We start from the raw sequence: 27,420 nt of genomic DNA, 5'->3' as shown, positions 1-27,420 counted from the left end.
ATAAACCCTCCTAAAATGTTAGTGTAATTTTCCCCAGTTTTTCAAGCAGATATGTAGACTATCTGCATAATTGGAATCATCTTATATACACAGTTGTATAACCTTTTATTTCACTTAACATTAGGTTGTAAGCTTTTCACTATATAAATCAACCTTCTTTAAAGATCTAAATAGTAATGATTGTATAATATTCCATTATGTGGACATTACAAAATTTATTTAAATATTTCCTTATTGCTGGATATTTAGGTTGTTTCTAGTATCTAATTTTTACTATTTAAATGCATAAATAACTCTTTCCTTAGTTCAGTACCTACCAGTCATCATTGACTTGTCTTAGCTCCTCTGAATTACTATTACTCATCCTCTAAATTCTTCACTTATAATGTATATTCCTTTCCACTTCCTCTGCAACATGGCATAAAATGATTAAAATTTTTTCTCAGGTAACTCTAGATGTTTGTATTATGCCCTTTATTTTGATTATTTTAAAAAGAGATGATATTAAGTTTCCTTAAATATATTGGTCAGAGTAGGTAACACAATAACCAGCTATTTATTATGTCTTGAGACTCTACACTTGCCCTCTTTGTTAGGGCAATATGTTCTAAAGTGTGCCCCCGAAAAATGTAATTTAGTTCAAGGATCTTAGGAGAGATTAGAATCTAATAAGTCAATTTCTTAGATAGTCTTGAAAAAGAACAAAGGTCCCTCATTGGTTAAAATGTCAGAAGATTAAAGAATATAATTGGGGCCTTAGCTGGGACTTTTCCCAATTCTAAAGGTGGCTCAAGTAAGGAACTATTTCTCTTTGTGATGTTAAGGAAAAGAGTACGCAAAGAGAAATAAAAATCTGGATGAGGACAATTATTGAACAGAGGTTCTTGATCGTTACAAGGATATCTGTTATTACCAGACTCTGGACTTACAAGTTATGTAAACTCTTCCTTGATTCCTAACAAAATGAGCACATTTTATATATAAATAAATATATATATCCTAACAATATATATATTATATATAACAATATATATTAACAATATAAATCAATAAATAAAATATAACAATTTTATATTGTTATATTAATGTGACAGTGTAATGTGACAGGAGCTTAATGTGACAGTGTAAACTTCAAAAACACAATCAAGGAAAGAAACATAGATTCTGGAGGGGCATGAAAGGTTTTGGAGAAGAAAGCCAGCATAAATGGGGTTCAAAGTGCTTCCAAATCCAGAAGTCAGTTTGGTGCATTAACTAAATCCTGATATTCTCACTATATTCCCAGATATGCAGAAAAGCAAACTATAATTTACACTATCTTTTCTTGGATAGGGCCATGGTGGAAATTGCTACCAGCAATTACAGGTAAAATGAGGAAAGTAAAAAAGGAAGTTGATGCTCTCAGAAATAAAATTCCCACAGCTGCACTATGAACTTGGAAATTGGTCCAAAGTATAATGGTACTCTCTCCTTCCACTCTACCTCCTAACGGAATGGGGTGCATCCCCAACCAGACTTACTAGAGACTTGGTCTAGGACATTGAGCCAAATCTCAGAAGAGCGACATCAGAACCCAGGTATCCTCCAACCGTAGCCTTAAGGAAAGTCTTAGGGAAAGTCTACTGAATGCAGAAATGAACACACCCTCAGATTCTTACACTACCTCAGAGGGAAAATAAAAGAGAGTTAGTGAGAGAGAGCGAGAGCAAGAGCGAGAGAGAGAATATGAATGAATGAGAATAGTGAGAAGTCACTTCAGTCACTGCTGCACAGTGTCAAATAAATGAAAGGTCTGGACATGGTCCTTCAAGTATGAGGGAAAAGAAAAATAATGTCATGGCAACTCCACACACTTGCTAAAATTATAAATAAGTAAAGAGACAATCAATCCAAGAAAAGAAAGACAGCATATACTTATGTTTATAATGGACATCTTTTTGGTGGTGGAACTCAAGAGCAATTAAAAAATACATTTTGTGTGTGTCTTTTCTTACATTGTTTGGGTTTGTTTCTATGCACAAAATATCCTTTTGAAAATATGTGGGGTTTTTTTTAATGGAAGCAAATATTTAAAGATGCTAGCTAGTTTTATTTTTCAATTAAAGTACACAAAACATTTGTCACTGCATTTCTATGCCTTCTCCAGAATATGGGGGCCTAAATTAATCTCCAGGTAGCTGAAGGTGGCGGAAATCTTTCTCACAGTGACTCAGTTATAAGCATCCAACAGTTTTGACATCAGGAGAACAAATAAGCAGGAATCCCTTAACTCAGATCCATAGCAGGATCAGGCTACCATGTGTTCCCTGTTCTGAATGCTGCATCCATTATAGGCTTCTGTTTAAAAGCCTGGATAGTGAGAACTTGTTTTAATTAGCCTCACAAGTTAGGAATCACTGAGAGCTCAAGCTTTTCATTTCCAAACTTGCACCTAGCCTTGAGCCACTCCTGACTATACTGCCACCACTGTAAACCAACCAGCTTTTCCAATAGCGGTATTTCAGGATCGTCATTTGAGAATGCAAAGCACATTTCTCATGCCACACTTTTGCTCTCATTGTTTCTTTCTCCAAGAATATCCCCTTTCCGTGTCTGCAGTTAGTGAAATGCACCAGACTTCCCAAGCTGAGCCCATGGTTCTATTTCCTTCAACACTGCGTACCGCAAAGGGATTTCTCCCTCTCTGAACAGTGGAACAATGCATTGCTTATTGGCTATGGTGGCATTCACTGGCTCTTAATTGCACTGGTATTTAAGTCTTCATTATGCTTTAACTTCCAAACACATTCTCTTGGTTTTCTGTACTAGATTGTGTTCTCCCCCAGGGCAACTAACCACGGTTTGCTAAGAGTCCTTTACCTGCTCCCTCAAATGGAAGAGCTATTTCTGAGCTGGACAAATCTCAGCAGAGGGATAGATCCATTTTCAGGATGTCAGATGCCTGGAGCTCTGGGTGCCAGGCGCTGGCTCAGAAAGGAGGAGCAGGTTCACTGGCTGAAGCAATTATACTCCAATAAAGATGTTTAAAAAAAAAAAAAAAAAAAGACCTGAGGCTCAACCGCATGCATCTAATTGGCCCATAAATCTCAAAATCTTCAAGACCAAACCTTTCTCTTTTTTGGACTCCAACCCTCCCTCAAAGCTGCATGTGTCCTTTTTTATTTATTTGTTCTAATTCCCCCAGGATAAAACTGTAATGTGGTATTTAGCTGCACTGACTTGGGAGGTAGATGCCTGGGCTTAAATTCCAGTGGTCCCACTTCGTAGATGTGTGAACTTACACAGCTTGTTTACTGCTTCTGTCTCCTACTTTCCTCCTCTGTGAAACAAGGAAAATGATAATAACTACCTATTTGGCGGTTGCTTTACTAGGGGTAGGCACAACAAGCTACGGATGTGCAAAATGAAAGATGCCTAACTCTACTGGAGTTAGAGAAGTTCTAAAGAAGTTATCACAGAAGAATTGATGCTCAAATTATTATTCTCATTGATCACTGAGTTGATGTTAGGTTAAAGTACTTGGCAAATTGCAAATGCAATGTATTGAATACTATTATTACTATTGGTTTTGTCCTTGGTGATGGGAAGAGCTAGGAGTAGGAGCGGGAAGAGAGCCTTCATAGGCTGATTTGTCCAGGACCTGCACCCACTTTTGGCTGGGTTTGGATTCCAGAGCCTCATGTGACCCTTTACATCGACGGTGCCAACACAGTACTTTGCAGAAAGTAGGGGTAAACCATGCTTGTTGAATACATCTATTATTGACCAAAACAAGCCAAACAAGTGGGATACAGAGATTTGGAACAGGACAGCCTGCCTGCCTGCATGCCTGCCTGCTTACCTACCTACCTACCTACACACACACACACACACACACACACACATATACTCTCTCTCTCTCTTCTCTTCTATCTCTCTTTGGACTTTGTGAAAATCTGAAAAGACATGCTTTCACATTGAACTTAATTAGATTTCTTTAGACATCTTGCCATGAGAAATAAATAAAAATAAATAATACAACAGGCTTGTATTATCAAAACTCACAGATTTCTGAAAACAAATTTTCACAGCTGATGAAAGCATTTGAGCAAATACCTTCACTTTTTGACTTATACCACATGAAACAGTTTGTTACATTTTCAGTTATTAAAATATATAATTCTTGAAATGTACTGAGTATTTTTCTCCTACATTTTACTATTCCATTTGCTTAAATCTAGAAAGGTAGCTCTAAACAGGTCTAATTCTTATAAACCAGGAAGGCAAACATAGACTATCTTTCAAAGTCTAGCACAGTTCTAGGCACACAGTTGGGGTTCAAGAAATATCTGATTAAAAATACACTGTTAAACATACATACCCTGGATGCTATTTGGAAACAAAAGAATTATAGAACATTAGGGTTGTGAGGGATTTTAGATGTCATCTGATCCAGGTCCCTCGTTTTATAGGCTAAAACTGACAGCTCTGAAGTTATACAATGAAGGACTGACAAAACTTGTCCTCACACTCAATTCTCAGGACTTTGATTGCAGTGTTATCTCCCTAAAATTATCTCAGTTTTGTGTGGAGAAACTGACACATCAGAAAATACTTGTAATCCAACATGACACTGCTGTACTGGAGGAATATATGACATATTGAAGTGCAGAGTAAAGGATTTCTGACTCTGTTGTGAGTGTGGGAATAAATGAAGTGGATTCTGGGTTCCTCACAGAAGAGGTGATGTTAATGGTGCCTCTTAATGATCAGGAGAAGTCTGATGGGTGAATTATGGGGAATAGGGTGAGAGCGAGGTGGGTTGGAAGGACATTCTAGGCAAAAGGAATGTAAAGTGCTAAGGCTTGGAAGCATGAAAGAACAAACTGTAATGGAGAAAGGCAGGCCAGAGAGCATTTTATATGAGGAAGGAACTTTCTGTAGATTAAACTTCAAAGGATGGTGTTATTATGACCAGATCATAATGGACTCCATATAACATTTTTAAAGACTTTGATCTTTAAAAAGTGAACAATTTTAAGGAAAAAAAAAAAAACAAGCTTGGTTAGGTTCTGTTACAGGAGGATTATTCTAGCTGCAATGAATGCATTCTGAAAGGCAGGACTGAAGTCCCGGAAACATATCAAGACCTACTTAAACAAGTCAGGAAAAAGATGATGAGTGTTTGACTTAAAGCAGTGGTAATGGGACTGGAAAGGAAAGGCAGGTTTAAGAGGCCCTTGGGACATACCGTATGCTAACATCTATATATGGAATCTAAAAAAAAAAAAAAAAAAAAAAAATGGTTCTAATGCACCTAAGGGCAGGACAGGAATAAAGATGCAGATGTAGAGAATGGATGTGAGGACACGGCGAGGGGGAAGGTAAGCTGGGACAAAGTGAGAGAGTGGCATGGACATATATACACTATCAAATGTAAACTAGATAGCTAGTGGGAAGCAGCCGCATAGCACAGGGAGATCAGCTCTTTGCTTTGTGACCACCTAAAGGGCTGGGATAGGGAGGGTGGGAGGGAGACACAAGAGGAAGGGGATATGGGGATATATGTATACATATAGCTGACTCACTTTGTTATACAGCAGAAACTAACACAACATTGTAACGCAATTATACTCCAATAAAGATGTTAAAAAAATAAATTTAAAAAAAAAGAGGCCCTTGGGACATAGAGTTCACAGGACTTTGGCACCTATTAGAAGTGAGTAGTGAGGTAGAAGCCATAGGCCAGCATCATGCTGTCGATGTCTTGGAGGAGAAAGAGACTGAGGGAAATCGCTGAATTTGGTGTGAAATATACTTCGTTCAAAATGCATATCTAGACAGAACTCTCAAGTAATCAGTTAATACTTTCAGCAGAAACTCAGGAAAAGAGTGTGGGTAGAAAATAGTGACTTAGAAATCTGGGTGGGGGATTGTAGATTTTTGAGGTGAACAGGTTGTGATTAAAGCCATTAGAATGGATGAGCTGTTAAGGGAGAGTGTGAAATCAAGGTGATTTATGGTTACTTTTAGAAAAATACCAATCTCCAATGATGTAACAGAGGAAGAAGACACAGAACTAGAATATTCTAAATTATTAATAAAAATCATCAAAAAGCAGCTTTATGATACCTCAGGCTAGAAGTTTACATAATTCAATGTTGAAAAGAAGTAAAGTATTGCAATACTCTGTGTGCAGTCTTAATCACAGACTGGATACATATTATGAAATACCAATTATTTAGAGTAGCTTTTGAAATGGGTCCCTTTCTAGCAGCGCACAATACTACAGTGAGTCACGTTCCAAGGAATCATCTTCTAAAAACAATATCCCTGGTAATCATTAAGATGTCATCTTGAAAGATACAACCAATTCGTGCCGGGCTTCATCCTTGCCTATTGACAATCTGAGAGCATTGGACTACGGCATCCAACTTTGTATTCCCAGGGGCCGTTATGAATAGTTTTCGAGTGATCACAGAGAACGTGTGATTGAAAAACTACTGCAGCAGAGTTTTACACAGTGAAACAAAGAGTATTAGATTACCCGGAAAGAAGGAGGAAGAAGGTGGGATCTGAAGTGAACAAGATGAAAGAAAGGCATATTTGCAGATAGCCTGAGGATAGCTGACATCATTGGGAATGTTCCTCGTTCTATGAAGTTCCTTAATTTGTAAGTCTTAACTGTGAACCAAAGGATAGTTCCAAGAAAAGATACTTTTGCCATCTCTGTTTTTAATCCCAAGAAATCCCAAGATACCTCCAGACCTCTGCTGCAGTATTTCTCATTCAAGACTTCTTCACTCCTATCGCTGGTCCCAGGAGTATCCCGTGGTGATATGACTGTGATGTCTAAATAGGAAACTGATGCCATTGTTTCTGCCACTGTCTCCTCCAATGTATAGAGACTTCTCTTTCATGTGTTGCAGTGGACACTCTTTGTAGATCAGAAAAACTGGACTGAGGAGGCTCATGTTTAAAAGTGACCTAAAGGGTGTCATTGGAGACAACTGTAACCAGGCATATTGACTATTTTCATTGTTGCCATTGGCCTGTGTCTCAGGACCTTGAATGGTGGAGACATTATTACACAGAGATGCTCAGTATGGTGTAACTACAAGGCTTCATTTCAATGCTTTCATAAGTATTAAATGCTTACATTAATAATTTTCACTTATCACAGGTAAATTTAAAATTGATTCACAAAAAATCATCTTTTTCAAGATTTCAAAGGACATAAAAATCTGTGAAGTAAAATACTTTTTACTTCTTAAATGGCTTTTACCCTCCTAATTCTAGTTTCCAGTATTAACTACTATTAATGGAGTTTCGTAAACATCATTTTGGGGTGTGTCAATAAATTAGCATGCAAGTAGTTTTTTAGGGGCTATATTAGTATATATTAGCCACAAATTTTCTATGTAGTAAAGATATTTACATAAAAATTATCTTAAAGAAGTCCAACTAATTTGTTGAAATAATTCCAATGAGTTGGAACTGCTAGGACTAAGGATATCCAAAATTTATATTTTGAGTCAAAACTGCAGATTTTCCCCTAATTGTAGAGAGTCCTCATGAATTTTGTCCCCCAGTGTTTGAGAGTTCTGTTTCCTAAAACTATACAAACATTAGATTTTTGATCTTTGACAATGTGATATTACAAAGAAATTACTCTCCTTCTGTTATCGTTCAGCTGAGTCATCTTCATATATGCTTAATCCTGACTAGTTATTTGTTTTATTTCATTTTCCTCTGTGGCTTTTTTTCCCCTCTTGGAATATTAGTGTTTTTGTTACTGGTTTTTAAGAGCTCATTTATGACTAAGGATGTTAACCTGTTAACCATTTGTCATGCATTGCAAATGAAATACCATTTTTTTCTTCTTGTATAGAAGTTGTGTACTGAAATACAACCACGTTCTGTTTTTTTAAAGGTCATCTTGATTAAGTCAAGGCCAAACCCAATGTTAGTGCTAAATATAGTCTGCACTTCTGTTTTCTCTCATATTATTTAGCTTATATTTTTGACAGCCATTTATCCTAAATTATAATAGTATAATGTGCCACAGCAATACTGTTCTCAATGGAAAAGACTTGGCATCTGTGGATCTGAAAACATAAATTATGAAAGTTCTGTCATAAAAATGTAGTTTTGAGCAGTCTGGTGGTTGAGGGTATTTTGATTGTCTCTTATTTTTACCATGTTGACCATGATTTACACTTTGATGCTACCAGAGCCCATGTTAACTAGTAAAAATAGAAGATAATTGAGAGTCAACTCTTAAATCAGAATAAAATCAAACTATTTTTCAGATTGTTTAAAAAGATTCCCACAGGTATGCCCACAATTTACAATAGCTAGGCACATATCAGTGTAAAACGATGCTATATTAAAAACATGTGGTCTAGAATGATTTTCCTCATTAAAATGTCACAGAACCTCATCAGGCTCATCAAAACTATATGGCTTAACATTTAACCTAGCAGTTTCATGATATGAAATATTACATCTTTTTGACATGTTTCTTAAAAAGATAGAAAAGTTGGAGAAAATTTCAATTGGGTGGGATGTCAGGAAATAAAAATTCAATCGAAGACTCTTGAAAATGTTCAAGTCAGGATAAAACTGAAGATTATACTGCTCCAAAAGCTATTTTAAGTCACAGATAAACCTGCCTTTTAGCATTGGCAATTGGGTAATTTAAACTGCCTTAAATGGTGACAAAAGAAAAAAAGAGAGGAAAATGCTCTATACAGGCCTAGAAGGCAATATTTTAAATTCATTAAAATGTGATGACAAAAACTTCATATATTTTTCAAGCTTTAACAAAATTACAAGGCACTCCTGCCCACATCTACAAGATGGCGGAGGAGTAAGACGTGGAGATCACCTTCCTCCCCACAAATACATCAAAAATACATCTACATGTGGAACAACTCCTACAGAACACATACTGAATGTGGCATTAGACCTCAGACTTCCCAAAAGGCAAGAAACTCCCCATGTACCTGGGTAGGGCGAAAGAAAAAAGAAAAAACAGAGACAAAAGAATAGGGATGGGTCCTGTACCAGTGGGAGGGAGCCGTGAAGGAGGAAAGGTTTCCACACACTAGGAAGCCCCTTTGCGGGCGGAGACTGCGGGTGGCGGAGGGGGAAGCTTCGGAGCCGCGGAGGAGAGCGCAGCAACAGGGGTGCGGAGGGCAAAGCGGTGAGATTCCCGCACAGAAGATCGGTGATGACCAGCACTCACCAGCCCGAGAGGCTTGTCTGTTCACCCGCCAGGGCGGGTGGGGGCTGGGAGCTGAGGCTCGGGCTTCGGAGGTCGGATCCCAGGGAGAGGACTGGAGCTGGCTGCGTGAACACAGCCTGAAGGGGGCTAGTGCACCACAGCTAGCCAGGAGGGAGTCCAGGAAAAGTCTGGACCTGTGTAAGAGGCAAGAGACCATTGTTTCAGGGTGAGCGAGGAGAGGGGATTCAGAGGACCACCTAAACCAGCTCCAGAGATGGGTGTGAGCCACGGCTATCAGCGCAGACCCCAGAGACAGGCATGAGACGCTAAGGTTGCTGCTGCAGCCACCAAGAAGCCTGTGTGCGAGCACAGGTCACTATCCACACCTTTCCTCCTGGGAGCCTGTGCAGCCCGCCACTGCCAGGGTCCCGTGATCCAGGGACAACTTCCCCAGGAGAACGCACGGCGCGCCTCAGGCTGGTGCAACGTCACGCTGGCCTCTGCCACCGCAGGCTCGCCCCACACTCCGTACCCCTCCTACCCCACCAGCCTGAGTGAGCCAGAACCCCCGAATCAGCTGCTCCTTTAACCCCGTCCTGTCTGAGCAAAGAACAGATGCCCTCAGGCGACCTACATGAAGAGGCAGAGCCAAATCCAAAGCTGTATCTCAGGAGCTGTGCAAACAAAGAAGAGAAAGGGAAATCTCTCCCAGCAGCCTCAGGAGTAGCAGATTAAATCTCCACAATCAACTTGATGTTCGCTGCATCTGTGGAATACCTGAAAGACAACGAATCATCCCAAAATTCAGGCAGTGGATTTAGGGAGCAACTGTAGACTTGGGGTTTGCTTTCTGCATCTAATTTGTTTCCGGTTTTATGTTTATCTTAGTTCAGTATGTACAGTTTATTATCATTGGTAGATTTGTTTATTGATTTGGTTGCTCTCTTCCTCCATTTTTTTTTCTATATAGATATATATATATATATTTTCCTTTTTCTCTTTTTGTGAGTGTGTATGTGCATGCTTCTTTGTGTGATTTTGTCTGTATAGCTTTGCTTTTACCATTTGTCCTAGGGTCTGGTCTTTTTTTGTTGTTTTTCTTTTCTTTTTTTTTTTAGTATAGATTTTAGCACTTTTATCATTGGTGGATTTGTTTTTTGGTTTGGTTGCTCTCTTCTTTCTTTTTGTTTTTCTTCTTTGTTTATTACTTTTTTAATTAAAAATTTTTTTAAATTTGTGAATTTTAGTTAATTTATTTTTTATACAACAGGTTCTTATTAGTTTTCCATTTTATACATATTAGTGTATGTATGTCAATCCCAATCTCCCAATTCATCACACCATCCCCCCCCCCCCCCCCCGGCCACTTTCCCCCCTTGTTGTCTTGATTACTGTAGCTTTGTAGTACAGTCTAAACTCAGGGAGTCTGATTCCTCCAGCTCCGTTTTTATCCCTCAAGACGGCTTTGGCTATTTGGGACCTTTTGCACCTCCATACAAATTATAAGACTTTTTGTTCTAGTTCTATAAAAAATGCCATTGGTAATTTGATAGGGATTGCACTGCATCTGTAGATTCCTTTGGGTAGTACAGTCATTTTCACAATATTGATTCTTCCAATCTAAGAACAGGGTATATCTCTCCATCTGTTTGTATCATCTTTAATTTCTTTCAACAGTGTCGTATAATTTCCTGCATACAGGTCATTTGTCTCACTAGGTAGGTTTATTCCAAGGTATTTTATTCTTTTTGTTGCAATGGGAAATGGGAGTGTTTCCTTAACTTCTCTTTCAGATTTTTCATCATTAGTGTGTAGGAATGCAAGAGATTTCTGTGTATTAATTTTGTATCCTGCAACTTTACCAAATTCGTTGATTAGCTCTAGTAGTTTTCTGGTGGCATCTTTAGGATATTCTATGTATGGTATCATGTCATCTGCAGACAGTGACAGTTTTACTTCTTCTTTTCCAATTTGTATTCCTTTTACTACTTTTTCTTTTCTGACTGCCATTGCCTGGACTTCCAAAATTATGTTGAATAATAGTGGTGAGAGTGGACATCCTTGTCTTGTTCCTCATCGTAGAGAAAATGCTTTCACTTTTTCACCAATGAGAAAGATGATGTTTGCTGTGAACTTTTATTATGTTGAGGTAGGTTACCTCTATGCCCACTTTCTGGAGAGTTTTTATCATACATGGGTGTTGAATTTTGTCAAAAGCTTTTTCTGCATTTACTGAGATGATCAAATGGTTTTTATTCTTCAATGTGTTAACATGGTGCATCACATTGATTGATTTGTGTATATTGAAGAATCCTTGCATCTCTGGGATAAATCCCACCTGATCAAGCTGTATGATCCTTTTAATGTGTTGTTGGATTCTGTTTGCTAGTATTTTGTGGAGGATTTTTGCATCTATATTGATCAGTGATATTGGTGTGTAATTTTCTTTTTTTTGTAGTATCTTTGTCTGGTTTTGGTATCAGGCTAATGGTGGCCTCACAGAATGAGTTTGGGAGTGTTCCTTCCTCTACAAGTTGTTGGAAGTGTTTGAGAAGTATGGGTGTTAACTCTTCTCTAAATGTTTGATAGAATTCACCTGTGCAGCCATCTGGTCCTGCACTTTTGTTTGTTGGAAGACTTTTAATCACAGCTTCAATTTCATTACTTGTGATTTGTCTGTTCATATTTTGTATTTCTTCCTGGTTCAGTCTTGGAACTTTATACCTTTCCTAGAATTTGTCCATTTCTTCCAAGTTGTCAATTTTATTGGCATAGAGTTGCTTGTAGTAGTCTCTTAGGATGCTTTGTATTTCTGCAGTGTCTGTTGTAACTTTCCCTTTTTCATTTCTAATTTTATTGATTTGAGTCCTCTCCCTCTTTTTCTTGATGAATCTGGCTAATGCTTTATCAATTTTGTTTGTCTTCTCAAAGAACCAGCTTTTAGTTTTATTGATCTTTGCTACTGTCTTCTTTCTTTCTATATCATTTATTTCTGCTCTGATCTTTAGTATTTCTTTCCTTCTACTAACTTTGGGTTTTGTTTGTTCTTTTTTTTTTCTAGTTCCTTTAGGAGTAAGGTGAGATTGTTTATTTGAAATTTTTCTTGTTTCTTGAGGTAGGCTTGTATTGCTATAAACTTCCCTCTTAGAATTCTTTTGCTGCATCCCATAGGTTTTGGATTGTTGTGTTTGAGTTGTCATTTGTCTTTAGGTATTTTTTGATTTCCTCTTTGATTTCTTCAGTGATCTCTTTGTTATTTAGTAACGGATTGTTTAGCCTCCATGAGTTTGTGTTTTTTCCATTATTTTCCCAGTAATTGATTTTAAATCTTATAGTGTTGTGGTCAGAAAAAATGCTTGATGTGATTTCAAATTTCTTAAATTTACTGAGGCTTGATTTGTGACCCAAGATGTGATCTATCCTGGAAAATGTTCCATGCACCCTTGAGAAGAAAGTGTAATCTGCTGTTTTCAGATGGAATGTCCTATAAATATCAATTAAATTTATCTGGTCTATTGTGTCATTTAAAGCTTGTGTTTCCTTATTAATTTTCTGTTTGGATTATCTGTCCATTGGTGTAAGTGAGGTGTTAAAGTCCCCCACTATTATTGTGTTACTGTCGATTTCCTTTTAGAGCTGTTAGCACTTGCCTTATGTATTGAGGTGCTCCTATGTTGGGTGCATATATATTTATAATTGTTATATCTTTTTCTTGGATTGATCCCTTGATCATTATGTATTGTGCCTCCTTGTCTCTTGCAGCATTCTTTATTTTAAAGTCTATTTTATCTGGTATGAATATTGCTACTCCAGCTTTCTTGTGATTTCCATTTGCATGGAATATCTTTTCCATCCCCTCACTTTCAGTCTGTATGTGTCCCTAGATCTGAAGTGGGTCTCTTGTAGACAGCATATATATGGGTCTTGTTTTTGTATCCATTCAGCGAGCCTATGTCTTTTCATTGGAGCATTTAATCCATTCATGTGTAAGGTAATTATCGATATGTATGTTCCTGTGACCATTTTCTTAATTGTTTTGGGTTTGTTTTTGTAGGTCCTTTTCTTCTCTTGTGTTTCCCACTTAGAGAAGTTCCTTTAGCATTTGTTGTAGAGCTGGTTTGGTGGTGCTGAATTCTCTTAGATTTTCCTTGTCTCTAAAGCTTTTGATTTCTTCATCGAATGTGAATGACATCTGTGCCGGGTAGAGTATTCTTGGTTGTAGGTTTCTCCCTTTCATCATTTTAAATATATCACCCTTCTGGCTTGTAGAGTTTCTGCTGAGAAATCAGCTGTTAACCTTATGGGAGTTCCCTTGTATGTTATTTGTCCTTTTTCCCTTGTTGCTTTCAATAATTTTTCTTTGTCTTTAATTTTTGTCAGTTTGATTACTATGTGTCTCGGCATATTTATCCTTGGGTTCATCCTGCCTGGGACTCTCTGTTCTTCCTGGACTTGGGTGGCTATTTTCTTTCCCATGTTAGGGAAGTTTTTGACTATAATCTCTTCAAATATTTTCTCGGGTCCTTTCTCTCTCTCTTCTCCTTCTGGGACCCCTATACTGTGAATGTTGTTGAGTTTAATGTTGTCCCAGAGGTCACTTAGGCTGTCTTCACTTCTTTTCATTCTTTTTTCTTTATTCTGTTCCATGGCAGTGAATTCCACCATTCTGTTTTCCAGGTCACTTATCCGTTCTTCTGCCTCAGTTATTCTGCTATTGATTCCTTCTAGTGTATTTTTCATTTCAGTTATTTTGTTGTTCATCTCTGTTTCTTTATTCTTTAATTCTTCTAGGTGTTTGTTCTTTAATTCTTCTAGGTGTTTGTTAAACATTTCTTGCATCTTCCTGACCTTTGCCTCCATTCTTTTTCCGAGGTCCAGGATCATCTTCACTATCATTATTCTGAATTCTTTTTCTGGAAGGTCGCCTATCTCCCCTTCATTTAGTTGTTTTTCTGGGGTTTTACCTTGTTCCTTCATCTGGTACATAGCTCTCTGCCTTTTCATCTTTTCTATCTTTCTGTGAATGTGGTTTTTGTACCACAGGCTGCGGACTGTTGTTCTTCATGTTTCTTCTGTCTGCCCTCTGGTCCATGAGGCTATCTAAGGGGCTTGTGCGAGTATCCTGATGGGAGGGACTGGTGGTGGGTAGAGCTGGCTGTTGCTCTGGTGGGCACAGCTCAGTAAAACTTTAATCCACTTGTCTGCTGATGGGTGGGGCTAGGTTCCCTCCCTGTTGGTTGTTTGGCCTGAGGCAACCCAACACTGGTGCCTACCCAGGCTCTTTGCTGGGGCTAATGGTGGACTCTGGGAGGGCTCACACCAAGGAGTACTTCCCAGAACTTCTGCTGTCAGTGTCCCTGTCCTCACAGTGAGCCACAGCCACCACCCCCACCTCTGCAGGAGACCCTCCAACACTAGCATGTAGGTCTGTTTCAGTCTCCTATGGGGTCACTGCTCCTTCCCCTGTGTCCCGATGCTCACACTACTTTGTCTGCCCTCCAAGAGTGGAGTCTCTGTGGCCCCAGTCCTGTCGAACTCCTGCAATGAAATCCCACTAGATTTCAAAGTCTGATTCTCTAGGAATTCCTCCTCCCGTTGCCGGACCCCCAGGATGGGAAGCCTGACGTGGGGCTCAGAACCTTCACTCCAGTGGGTGGACTTCTGTGGTATAAGTGCTCTCCAGTTTGTGAATCACCCACCCAGCAGTTACGGGACTTGATTTTGTTGTGACTGTACCCCTCCTATGGTCTCATTGTGGCTTCTCCATTTTCTTTGGAGGTGGGGTATACTTTTTGGTGATTTCCAGTGTTTTCATTTCGATGACTATTCAGCAGTAAGCTGTGATTCTGGTGCTCTTCCAAGAGGGACTGATAGCACCAATTTTTAAAATTTTTTAATGATTACATTTTATTTAATAACTATTTTATTTTATTATTATTTCTCTTTCTTTTTTTCTCCCTTTTCTTCTGAGCATGTGGCTGACAGGGTCTTCGTGCTCTGGCCAGGTGTCAGGCATGTGCCTCTGAGATGCGACAGTGGAGTTCAGGACATTGGTCCACCAGAGACCTCCCAGCACCACATAATATCAAATGGTGAAAGCTCTCCCAGAGATCTCCATCTCAACGCTAAGACCGAGCTCCACTCAATGACCAGCAAGATACAGTGCTGGACACACTATGCCAAAAAACTAGCAACACAGAAACACAACCCCACCCATTAGCAGAGAGGCTGCCTAAAATCATAATAAGATCACAGACACCCCAAAACACACCAGCAGACGTGGTCCTGCCCACCAGAAAGACAAGATTCAGCCTCATCCACCAGAACACAGGCACTAGTTCCGTCTACCAGGAAGCCTACAAAACGCACTGAACACACCTTAGCCACTCGGGGCAGACACCAAAAACAATGGGAACTATGAACCTGCGCCAGCAAAAAGAAGACCCCAAACACAGTAAGTCAAGCAAAATGAGAGACAGAGAAACACACAGCAGATGAAGGAGCAAGGTAAAAACCCACCAGACCAAACAAATGACGAGGAAACAGGCAGTCTACCTGAAACAGAATTCAGAGTCATGATAGTAAAGACGATCCAAAATCTTGGAAATAGAATGGAGAAAATACAAGAAACGTTTAACAAGGACCTAGAAGAACTAAAGAGAAAACAAACAACGATAAACAACACAGTAAATGAAACTGAAAATTCTCTAGAAGGAATAAATAGCAAAATAACGGACGCAGAAGAACGGATAAGTGACCTGGAAGATAAAATAGTGGAAATAACTACCGCAGAGCAGAATTAAGAAAAAAGAATGAAAAGAATTGAGGACAGTCTTAGCGACCTCTGGGACAACATTAAACACATCAACATTTGAATTACAGCGGTCCAAGAAGAAGAAGAGATAAAGAAAGGGACTGAGAAAATATTTGAAAGATTATAGTTGAACACTTCCCTAATACGGGAAAGGAAATAGTTAAGTCCAGGAAGCACAGAGAGTGGCATTCAGGATAAATGCAAGGAGAAACATGACAAGCCACATATTAATCAAACTATCAAAAATTAAATACAAAGAAAAAATATTAAAAGCAGCAAGGGAGGGCTTCCCTGTTGTGGGCAGTGGTTGAGAATCTGCCTGCCAATGCAGGGGACACGGGTTTGAGCCCTGGTCTGGGAAGATCCCATATGCTGCGGAGCAACTAGACCCGTGAGCCACAACTACTGAGCCTGCACGTCTGGAGATTATGCTCTGCAACAAGAGAGGCCGCGACAGTGAGAGGCCCACGCACCGCGATGAAGAGTGGCCCCCACTCGCCGCAACTAGAGAAAGCTCTCGCAAAGAAACAAAGACCCAACACAGCCAAAAATAAATTAATTTAAAAAAAAAAAGAAGCAGCAAGGGAAAAGCAACAAATAACATACAAGGGAATCCCAATAAGGTTAACAGCTGATATTTCAGCAGAAACTGTGCAAGCCAGAATGGAGTGGCAGGACATATTTAAACTAATGAAAGGGAAAAACCTACAACCAAGATCACTCTACCCAGCAAGGATCTCATTCAGATTCAACAGGGAAATTAAAACCTTTAGAGAGAAGCAAAAGCTAAGAGAATTCAGCACCACCAAACCAGCATTACAACAAATACTAAATGAACTTCTCTAGGCAGGAAACAGAAGGAAAAGACGTACAATAACGAACCCAAAACAATTAAGAAAATGGTAATAGGAACATACATATCAATAATTACCTTAAATGTAAATGGACTAAATGCTCCAACCAAAAGACATAGACTGGCTGAATGGTTACAAAAACAAGACCTGTATATCTGCTGTCTACCACTTCAGACCTAGGGACACATACAGACTGAAAGTGAGGGGATGAAAAAAGATATTCCATGCAAATGGACATCAAAGGAAAGCTGGGGTAGCAACTGTCATATCAGACAAAATAGACTTTAAAATAAAGACTATAACAAGAGACAAAAAAGGATATTCCATAATGATCAAGGGATCAATCCAAGAGGAAGATATAACAATCGTAAATGTTTATGCACCCAATATAGGAGCACCTCAATACATAAGGCAAATGCTAACAGCCATAAAAGGGGAAATCAACAGTAACACATTCATAATAGGGGACTTTAACATCACACTTTCAGCAATGGGCAGATCATCCAAGACGAACTTAAATAAGGAAATACAATTTTTTTGTTTGTTTGTTTTTGTGGTACGCAGGCCTCTCACTGTTGTGGTCTCTCTCATTGCAGAGCACAGGCTCCGGACGTGCAGGCTCAGAGGCCATGGCTCACGGGCCTGGCTGCTCTGCGGCATGTGGGATCTTCCCGGACCGGGGCACGAACCTGTGTCCCCTGTATTGGCAGGTGGACTCTCAACTACTGCGCCACCAGGGAAGCCCAGGAAATACAATTTTTAAATGATACATTAAACAAGATGGACTTAATTGATATTTATAGGACATTCCATCCAATAACAACAGAATACACTTTCTTCTCAAGTGCTCATGGAACATTCACCAGGAGAGATCATATTTTGGGTGACAAATCAAGCCTTGGTAAATTTTAAAAAATTGAAAATATATCAAGTATGTTTTCCAACTACAATGCTATGAGGCTACATATCAATTACAGGAAAAAATCTGCAAAAAATACAAACACACAGAGGCTAAACAATGCACTACTTAATAACAAAGTGATCACTGAAGAAATCAAAGAGGAAATCAAAAAATACCCAGAGACAAATGACACGTATACACCACAACCCAAAACCTACGGGATGCAGAAAAAGCAGTTCTAAGAGGGAAGTTTATAGCAATACATTCATATCTCAAGAAACAGGAAAGATCTCAAATAAACAGCCTAACCTTACACCTAAAGCAATTAGAGAAAGAAGAACAAAAAAAACCAAAGTTAGCAGAAGGAAGGAAATCACACAGATCAGATCAGAAATAAGTGAAAAAGAAATGAACGGAACAATAGCAAAGATCAATAAAACTAAAAGCTGGTTTTTTGAGAAGATAAACAAAACTGATAAGCCACTAGCTGGACTTATCAAGAAAAAAAGGAAGAAGACTCAAATCAATAGAATTAGAAAGAAAAAGGAGAAGTTATAACTGACACTGCAGAAATACAAAGAATCGTGAGAGATTACTACAAGCAACTACATGCCAATAAAATGGACAACCCGCAAGAATGGACAAATTCTTAGAAAGGTATAAATTTCCAAGACTGAACCAGGAAGAAACAGAAAATCACAAGCACTGAAATTCAAACTGTGATTAAAAATCCTCCAAGAAGGGCTTCCCTGGTGGCACAGTGGCTGAGAGTCCACCTGCCGATGCAGGGGACACGGGTTCGTGCCCCGGTCCGGGAAGATGCCACATGCCGCGGAGTGGCTGTGCCCGTGAGCCATGGCCACTGAGCCTGCGCGTCCGGAACCTGTACTCCACAACAGGAGAGGCCACAACAGTGAGAGGCCCTTGTACCACAAAAAAAAAAAAAAAAATCCTCCAAGAAACAAAAGCCCAGGACCAGATGGTTTCACAGGCGAATTCTATCAAACATTTAGAGAAGAGCTAACACCTTTCCTTCTTAACCTCTTCCAATATATAGCAGAGGGAGGAACACTCCCAAACTCATTCTATGAGGCCACCGTCACCTGATAGGAAAACCAGACAAAGATGTCACAAAGAAAGAAAACTACAGGCCAATATATCTGATTAATACAGATGCAAAAATCTCAGCAAAATACTAGCAGAGAATCCAACAGCACATTAAAAGGATCATACACCATGATCAAGTGGGGTTTATTCCAGGAATGCAAGGATTCTTCAATACATGCAAATCAATCAAAGTGATAATCTATATTAACAAATTGAAGGAGAAAAACCATATGATCATCTCAATAGATGTAGAAGAATCTTTTGACAAAACTCAACACCCATTTATGATAAAAACCCTGCAGAAAGTAGGCACATGGGGAACTTACCTCAACATAATAAAGGCCATGCATGACAAACCCACAGCCAACATCGTTGTCAATGGTAAAAAACTGAAACCATTTCCACTAAGATCAGGAACAAGACAAGGTTGTCCACTCTCACCACAATTATTCGACATAGTTTTGGAAGCTTTAGCCACAGTAATCAGAGAAGAAAAAGAAATAAAGTGAGTCCAAATCGGAAAAGAAGAAGTAAAGCTGTCACTGTTTGCAGATGACATGATAGTATACATAGATCATCCTAAAGATGCTACCAGAAAACTACTAGAGCTAATCAGTGAATTTGGTAAAGTAGCAGGATACACAATTAATGCACAGAAATCTCTTGCATTCCTATACACTAATGCTGAAAAATCTGAAAGAGAAATTAAGGAAATACTCACAATTACCATTGCAACAAAAAGAGAAAAATACCTAGGAATAAACCTACATAGGGAGACAAAAGACCTGTATGCAGAAAACTATAAGACACTGATAAAAAAAATTAAAGATACAAACAGATGGAGAGATATAGCATGTTTTTGGATTGGAAGAATCAACATTGTGAAAATGACTATACTACCCAACGCAATCTGCAGATTCAGTGCAATCCCTATCAAACTACAAATGGCATTTTTCACAGAACTAGAACGAAAAATTTCATAATTTGTATGGAAACACAAAAGACCCCGAATAGCCAAAGCAAACTTGAGAAAGAAATATGGAGCTGGAGGAATCAGGTTCCCTGACTTCAGACTATACTACAAAGCTACAGTAATCCAGACAGTATGGTACTGGCACAAAAACAGAAATATAGATCAATGGAACAGGGCAGAAAGCCCAGAGACAGACCCACACACATATGGTCGCCTTATTTTTGATAAACGAGGCAAAAATATACAATGGAGGAAAGACAGCCTCTTCAATGGTGCTGGGAAAGCTGGACAGCTACATGTAAAACAATGAAATTTGAACACTCCCTAATTCCATACACAATAATAAACTCAAAATGGATTAACGACCTAAATGTAAGTACAGACACTATAAAACTCTTAGAGGAAAACATAGGCAGAACACTCTATGACATAAATCACAGGAAGATCCTTTTTGACCCACCTCCTAGAGAAATGGAAATAAAAACAAAAATAAACAAATGGGACCTAATGAAACTTAAAAGCTTTTGCACAGCAAAGGAAACCATAAATAAGACGAAAAGACAACCTTCAGAATGGGACAAAGGGTTAATCTCCAAAATTTACAAGCAGCTCATGCAGCTCAATATCAAAAAAACAAACAACCTAATCCAAAAATGGGCAGAAGACCTAAATAGACATTTCTCCAAAAAAGATAAACAAACACATGAAAGGATGCTCAACATCACTAATCATTAGAGAAATGCAAATCAAATCTACAATGAAGTATCACCTCACACCCCTCAGAATGGCCATCATCAAAAAATCTACAAACAATAAATGCTGGAGAGGGTGTGGAGAAAAGGGAACCCTCTTACACTGTTGGTGGGAATATAAATTGAAACAGTCCCTATGCAGAACGGTATGGAGGTTCCTTAAAAAACTAAAAGTAGAATTGCCATACGACCCAGCAATACCCACTTCTGGGCATGTACCCTGAGTAAACCATAATTCAAAAAGAGTCATGTACCACAATGTTCATTGTAGCTCTATTTACAATAGCCAGGACATGGAAGCAACCTAAGTGTCCATGACAGATGAATGGATAAAGAAGATGTGGCACATATATACAGTGGAATATTACTCAGACATAAAAAGAAACGAAATTGAGTTATTTGTCGTGAGGTGGATGGACCTAGAATCTGTCATACAGAGTGAAGCAAGTCTGAAAGAGTAAAACAAATACTGTATGCTAATACATATATATGGACTCTGAAAAAAAATGGTTCTGAAGAACTTAGTGTAAGGAGAGGAATAAAGATGATGACGTAGAGAATGGACTTGAGGACACAGTGTGGGGGCAGGGTAAGCTGGGATGACTGAGTGGCATGGACATATATGCACTACCAAATGTAAAATAGATAGCTAGTGGGAAGCAGCCGCATAGCACAGGGAGATCAGCTCGGTGCTTTGTGACCACCTAGAGGGGTGGGGTTGGGAGGGTGGGAGGGAGTCACAAGAGGGAGGAGATATGGGATGTATGTATATGTATAGCTGATTCACTTTGTTATACAGCAGAAACTGACACACCATTGTAAAGCAATTATACTCCAATAAATATGTTAAAAATAAAATACAAGGCACTCCTATAATAGGCCAGATGATTGAAAGGGTTATTGAGATAGACTTATAACTTACAACATAATACACATGATACATATTATTTTATTCTTTTAGAAAGTTAAGACATATGTAATATTTGGCAGGAGTTCTTTATCAGAACAGAGTCTCTTAGAACTAAAAATGAATGCTTTTCTCCACATACAAACTCGGTGACCTCATAAAAGTATCCATGGAAACCATTACCTGTTAGAAGTTCTAATATGCATACACAAGGTTATTTTCTTTTACATTTTACTGCAACAAAAATGTGAATAGAACTGAAAGCATTAAACTATTAGCAAACTCTGAAGCCTTACATAATAGTTTTGGACAAAAAGCCCATTCTACATTTGTAGTTTCTATTTGGCACAAGACCCAATTACTTTTCAGTATATGTTCATCGATAGATAAAATAAGGATTATTAGATGTCCTATTATACTTATGGAAAGAAATTTACAATTTTATTTTTTAGCTTCAGAACCAGGATTAATGCACATTCAATTTAAATCATATTTCACCATTTTTCAGTCAAATCAAACATGCAGTTAAAAAAAGGAGGTTCTTTCTAAAGCCTCTTCAAGGGTAGATTTCACTTGGATAAAGTGAGGAACTTGAAGAAAAGGAGCTAGAGAGAGCTGATGCCTCCGGAAAAGCCAAGGCCATGGCATTTATTCAAAGAATTTCTGTAATTGGCAATTTTGTAGAATGAAAGAACCGTGGAAATACATGAAATTCACCCAAATGAGAACAAGCAAAGACTATTTATTCAGGGCTTGCTATGGCAAGGGAGTCAGCTACAGTTGCTTTCATTTTAGTAGAGACTCAAAGACAGGCAGAATGGCAAAGCTTCAGAGTGGAAAAAAGGGGAGGCTTCCGATCTGCCCTGACTGGAGGCTGACGGCGTGGGGAAGCAGTAGGCAGGCTAACTAGAAGTAGGGCAACCTACATGATTGGTTAGGGTGCATATCTGGTCTTCTCCAGGGGGTCCTAATTTCAAAGCAGGGACAGAAAGTTGCTTATTAATCAAGTCCTGATCATTTGGGGCCAATTGCTGCAGCAATTGTGATTTGGCTTCCTGGACTGGTTGCTGCAGATTGTGGGTCAGAGTTCTGTTTTTATAGATCGTCTGGCTGTTGTCCGTTTGAATGGTTAGTCTCTCTAAACCAAAGGTTGGTTAGTGACTTCACCAACTAGCTAAAAAACTCAGTCCTAGGGCAGTCATATAAGGAAAAGTGAGCTGAGGATAGGAAAATGAGTAATAATGAGAATGGCAGCAGAAAGAAGAGAAAATTAAAGAAGTAGAAGGGTGACCTGCAGTCTGGGAATAGTAGAGGAATAGTAGAGGTGGGGAAAAGTAAAAAACAGAAGCAAACAGGTTAAGTCTTTTTTGTGTCTCTCTTCCGAAAGAGGGTATTCTCATGCAATAGTGGGCTTAACGCTGCAGGTCCATGCATTTTAAATGAATTAAGAAATATTCAATTAAATGGAGATACCAGATACATAAGATAGGCAATAAAAATTTTAAGGAAATATGAAAGCCCTTTGATATTTTAGTTGATATGTTTTAACACTGTGAGCTAGTGTTTGTGTAACAGGGATATTCTTTCAAAACTAGATTATGTATTTTTCAGGTCAGCCCTGGAGATCAAAATGTCTTTATTCAAGGGCATATGGGCAAGGAAACAAACACATCTATCACGGAGTACTGAATAGTCTTTTACCTCTTATGCATCGTATTTTCTGCCCAAACTTCCCACAGATTGCTCTGGTCCTGCCAATCTACATCATTCTCTGTTCCTGAGCCCATCTGTGCTGTGTTGGCAGCTGAGAGTTTGCACACTATATCTCCCTCTGACGTGTTTTTAAAAACCCCAAAACAAAGAATAAGTTTATTAAGTTTACTTTTGCATGTGAAAAGTTGCCACGTTACAGGTGATTCCAGAGTGGTGGGAAACCAAACGTGCATGGGAGGGGCCTCAAGTCAAAGGCCAGAATATGGGATGAGGGCCAGGGTGACTCCAACGACCTCCAGGAGAGATAAAGGCATCAGCACACTACACCTACTCAATTCTATTCTCTACTCAGAGGAGCAGAAAATAATTATTTTCATTATATTTCATTGTTTTCATTTTGAAAGCATTCTTTCAAATTTTCAGGATTTTTTTTGGAAAACCTGGTTCTGCTTTATAAATGTCACATGAGTCATATGGGCAGTAAAACAACAGAGGGAATTAGCAATGAGATATGCTATTTGGTTAATCATTCACAATTGATTTTTTTTTCCCCCTTAATTTACTCAATACTGGTAATTAGTAATGTTTTTTTACCTACCTCATAAAATCTGGGTCTTAAATTTCAGGACAATCCATGGTTCAAGGGGCATTTTATTTGTGCCCTTTCCATTTATGGGTATCAAAGACTTTGAACACACGGGCTCAGTCTTGTGCATTTTCTATACAAATCCTGAGGAGGCCTGTGAACGTGGATGTCTATTTATTCTATCTAGTAGACAGAGTTGGAATTGGCCTGGCTCACAGAGCATCCAAAGTAGTTGCTTTTATATATTCACCAGTCATCTGTCTTCCTCCCAAACCTTACCTATGACCAGTTTTCTGTAATGATTTCTTTTTTTTTTTTTTTTTGCAGTACGCGGGCCTCTCACTGTTGTGGCCTCTCCCGTTGCGAAGCACAGGCTCCGGACGTGCAGCCTTAGCGGCCATGGCTCACAGGCCCAGCCGCTCTGCGGCATGTGGGATCTTCCCGGACCGGGGCACGAACCTGTGTCCCCTGCATCGGCAGGTGGACTCTCAACCACTGTGCCACCAGGGAAGCCCTGTTATGATTTCTTGATTGTCATGTGTGCTAAACCCCAACACAATTTCAGCTAGTGGCTCTGCTCTCCTTTGTCGTGTACTTTACTGTGAGAGGTGAAGGAAAACTCTGCTCTTCAAATCTCTAGCCACTGGATCACATCATGTTCAGAGAGAGCTCCCTGAAGCCACAATTCAGGCCCCTCTGTGAGAGACGGCTACTGACCTATAGCTCTCAGCAACTTGGATCCCACGGCCAGTAAACCAAGCCTCAATGCAAGTGATTTTCAACCAGTCATGAATGTGACTTCACAGCTTCCCTTATACATGGGATGGAGGTAGACCTCCAGTTTGCATTGTCTGTTCATCTTGGTCCCATTTATCCTTTGCCTATTACCATTTTCCTATTAGCCTGCTGTAGAGAATTATCATAGTATTTGTGTTTATGGGGATGACAAGGACGTGTCCAAGAGAATGAGTGGAATGGCCATGCACTCTGTACACACTGTAGAGACAAGATTCATAGGGACAAGAATTCAGATCTTGGCTCAGACAGCGATTAGCTATATGATTTTAGATGAGTGACAACTTGGATCCCTTTCTTCATCTGTAACATATGAATTATACTTCTCCCATCTTAAAGATTTTGTAAGGATTTAATGAGATAATAGATGTAATATAAGGTAAAGCTATGTAATGTATATAAAATAGTAAGCACAGATTAAGTAACGAGTACTGTCAGTTCTTTACCTCCTTTGGTAGGAAGGAAGACCTCCTGAAATTTGTATTTATTACCATACACACATTCTTTTTAAGATTCTATAGCTGTATAGCTACATTGTACATGTAGAACTGATTTTGTTATTCACTGTTAGGGCCTATAAAGTCCCTGTGAACACTGAATTGGCAAATAATGAACGCTTGCTCTTAGGGGAGATACAGGGTTAGGTTCCTGCAAGCCTCTAGTCACATGTTCATCAGCTGACCAAAACATAACCTATTGTTATGAGTATTTTCGCTTAAAGACACCTTATTTAATATATATTGTCGGTTCATTAACACTGAACTCACAGCCACAGCACTATAACTCATGCCTAAAAAAGCTTATCTAACACACATATTTTCTCTGTAAGGCACATTACAGTCTTCTCACACTTAGGAACACTGGACAGCACTTCAGCACTAGGCTTGGGGGCCATTTTAAACAGTGAAATCACCAAGAAAAGGCAAAAAAAAAAAAGCAAAAACGAACGTAGTACTAAATAGATGCAAAAGGATACTTACAGTACTAGAGCCAAAAAAAGAAGGGAGAGTTTGACATCTGCTGGGCTGCTCAAGTTTTTTTTACCACTCTCCACAAATGACTGCAGAGCAAGCATCCTTGCATACTGATTTGGGGATTACAAATACATTTTAGTGAGTAGGCAAATTCACAAATCTGGAATCCACAAATAACGAGGACCTAATATATTTATAAAGGTATACATATATACATTTTATGACAGGCAAGTTTCCCTTTTGCTACTGAATGTACATGAGTATTGTTGTCAACCAAAGGCGTTTATACCGAATACTGAATTTATACTGAACTTACATGATGGCATGCTTCTTTACGCCATTTCACTGGCAGGACTCTGACTTTCAGTTCATCTATGGGTGTACACTCAAAGAAGTGGCACAGGACCCTATGCTCAGACGGTCCCCACGCTTGTTTTAATAGCCTTCACTATTTTTAAATTCTGAGCATTTTTGAACAAGGGGCTTCACATTTTCATTTTTCACTGGGTCCTACACATTATCTAGCTAGTCCTAATTATGACCACCCATGAAGGTCATTTTTAATTTTCTGATTTCTAGTAGAGCTATGACAGCCCACAAATGCCACAACATCAGGGCAAGGGGACTCTAGGATTCAGAGACAATGAGGAACAATTCACAGATAGGAGGAAGCTAGGGAAAGGAATTCTTTAAATCTGATATGAATTCCTGAGCTAACTCTCATGCTTAATATGTATAGAACTGACTAGAATGAACATAGCAAATACTTTGAGAAGTTACTGTACAGATCACTCTCCAGGTTCCAGACTGGCCCACAGTGGTGCACAGAAGCCAACCAGAATAGCACTGCAGACTTTGAAGACTAAACTGATACTGGAACCACAGAAGACAGGTCAAGACCCACAGCTTCAATATTACCATGCTAATTGCTTACTAAGACAAAACAATTCAATATTCTCCAGAAGATTTTAATAGGACCCAGAGTCTCATAATACAACAGTCAAAATTGAGGATTGGGCTTCCCTGGTGGCGCAATGGTTGAGAATCCACCTGCCGATGCAGGGGACACGGGTTCGTGCCCGGTCCGGGAAGATCCCACATGCCGCGGAGCAGCTGGGCCCATGAGCCGTGGCCGCTGAGCCTGCGCGTCTGGAGCCTGTGCTCCACAACGGGAGGGGCCACAACAGTGAGAGGCCCGCGTACCGCAAAAAAAAAAAAAAAAAAAAAAAATTGAGGATTCAGTAGAAATTTCAACAACCTTCAAGGGAATGCACATTTATGTGACTGACTTCATTTGACTCACAACACGTATAATTAAATCTTTTAGGACTTTAATACCAGAAAACTTAAATCGTTCAGTAACAAATATTTATTGAATGCCTGGTCCACCAACAAATACATATTTTATTCAGATTTATCATCGTTTTCCTAGATTAGTTTCTATTCTTTTAATTTGTTACTCTTTGAAGGTTGGTAAACTCTCTGAAGCTTCTGCCTTTGCCTAATTGAGAAATTCTGCAGTTTTAAGCTTGTTAAGTTTGTCAATGTTCAGGATACAGAGGTCCTTTTTTTTTTTTTAATTCATAGAAGGATACTCTATGAAAATGAGGACCTTGGTCCTCTCAGACTGATCAACTGTGTTAACTGTTTGTACCTTTCGGAGGAAAATTCCTGAATTACACTTTGTGCCACTGAAGTCAATAGGATTTACCTTACTACTTTAAATTTGTATTCTTTCCTGATCTCCTTTTCCTACTCCTCAAACTCTACCCAAACAGGTATTTAATGGTTGTTGGGCACTATTAGTCTACCAGAAGCCTCTTGACCCAAGTGCAT

The sequence above is a fragment of the Globicephala melas genome, chromosome 4 (assembly GCF_963455315.2).
Source record: "Globicephala melas chromosome 4, mGloMel1.2, whole genome shotgun sequence".
Classification (NCBI taxonomy): domain Eukaryota; kingdom Metazoa; phylum Chordata; class Mammalia; order Artiodactyla; family Delphinidae; genus Globicephala; species Globicephala melas.
This window is presented reverse-complemented; position numbering follows the sequence as displayed.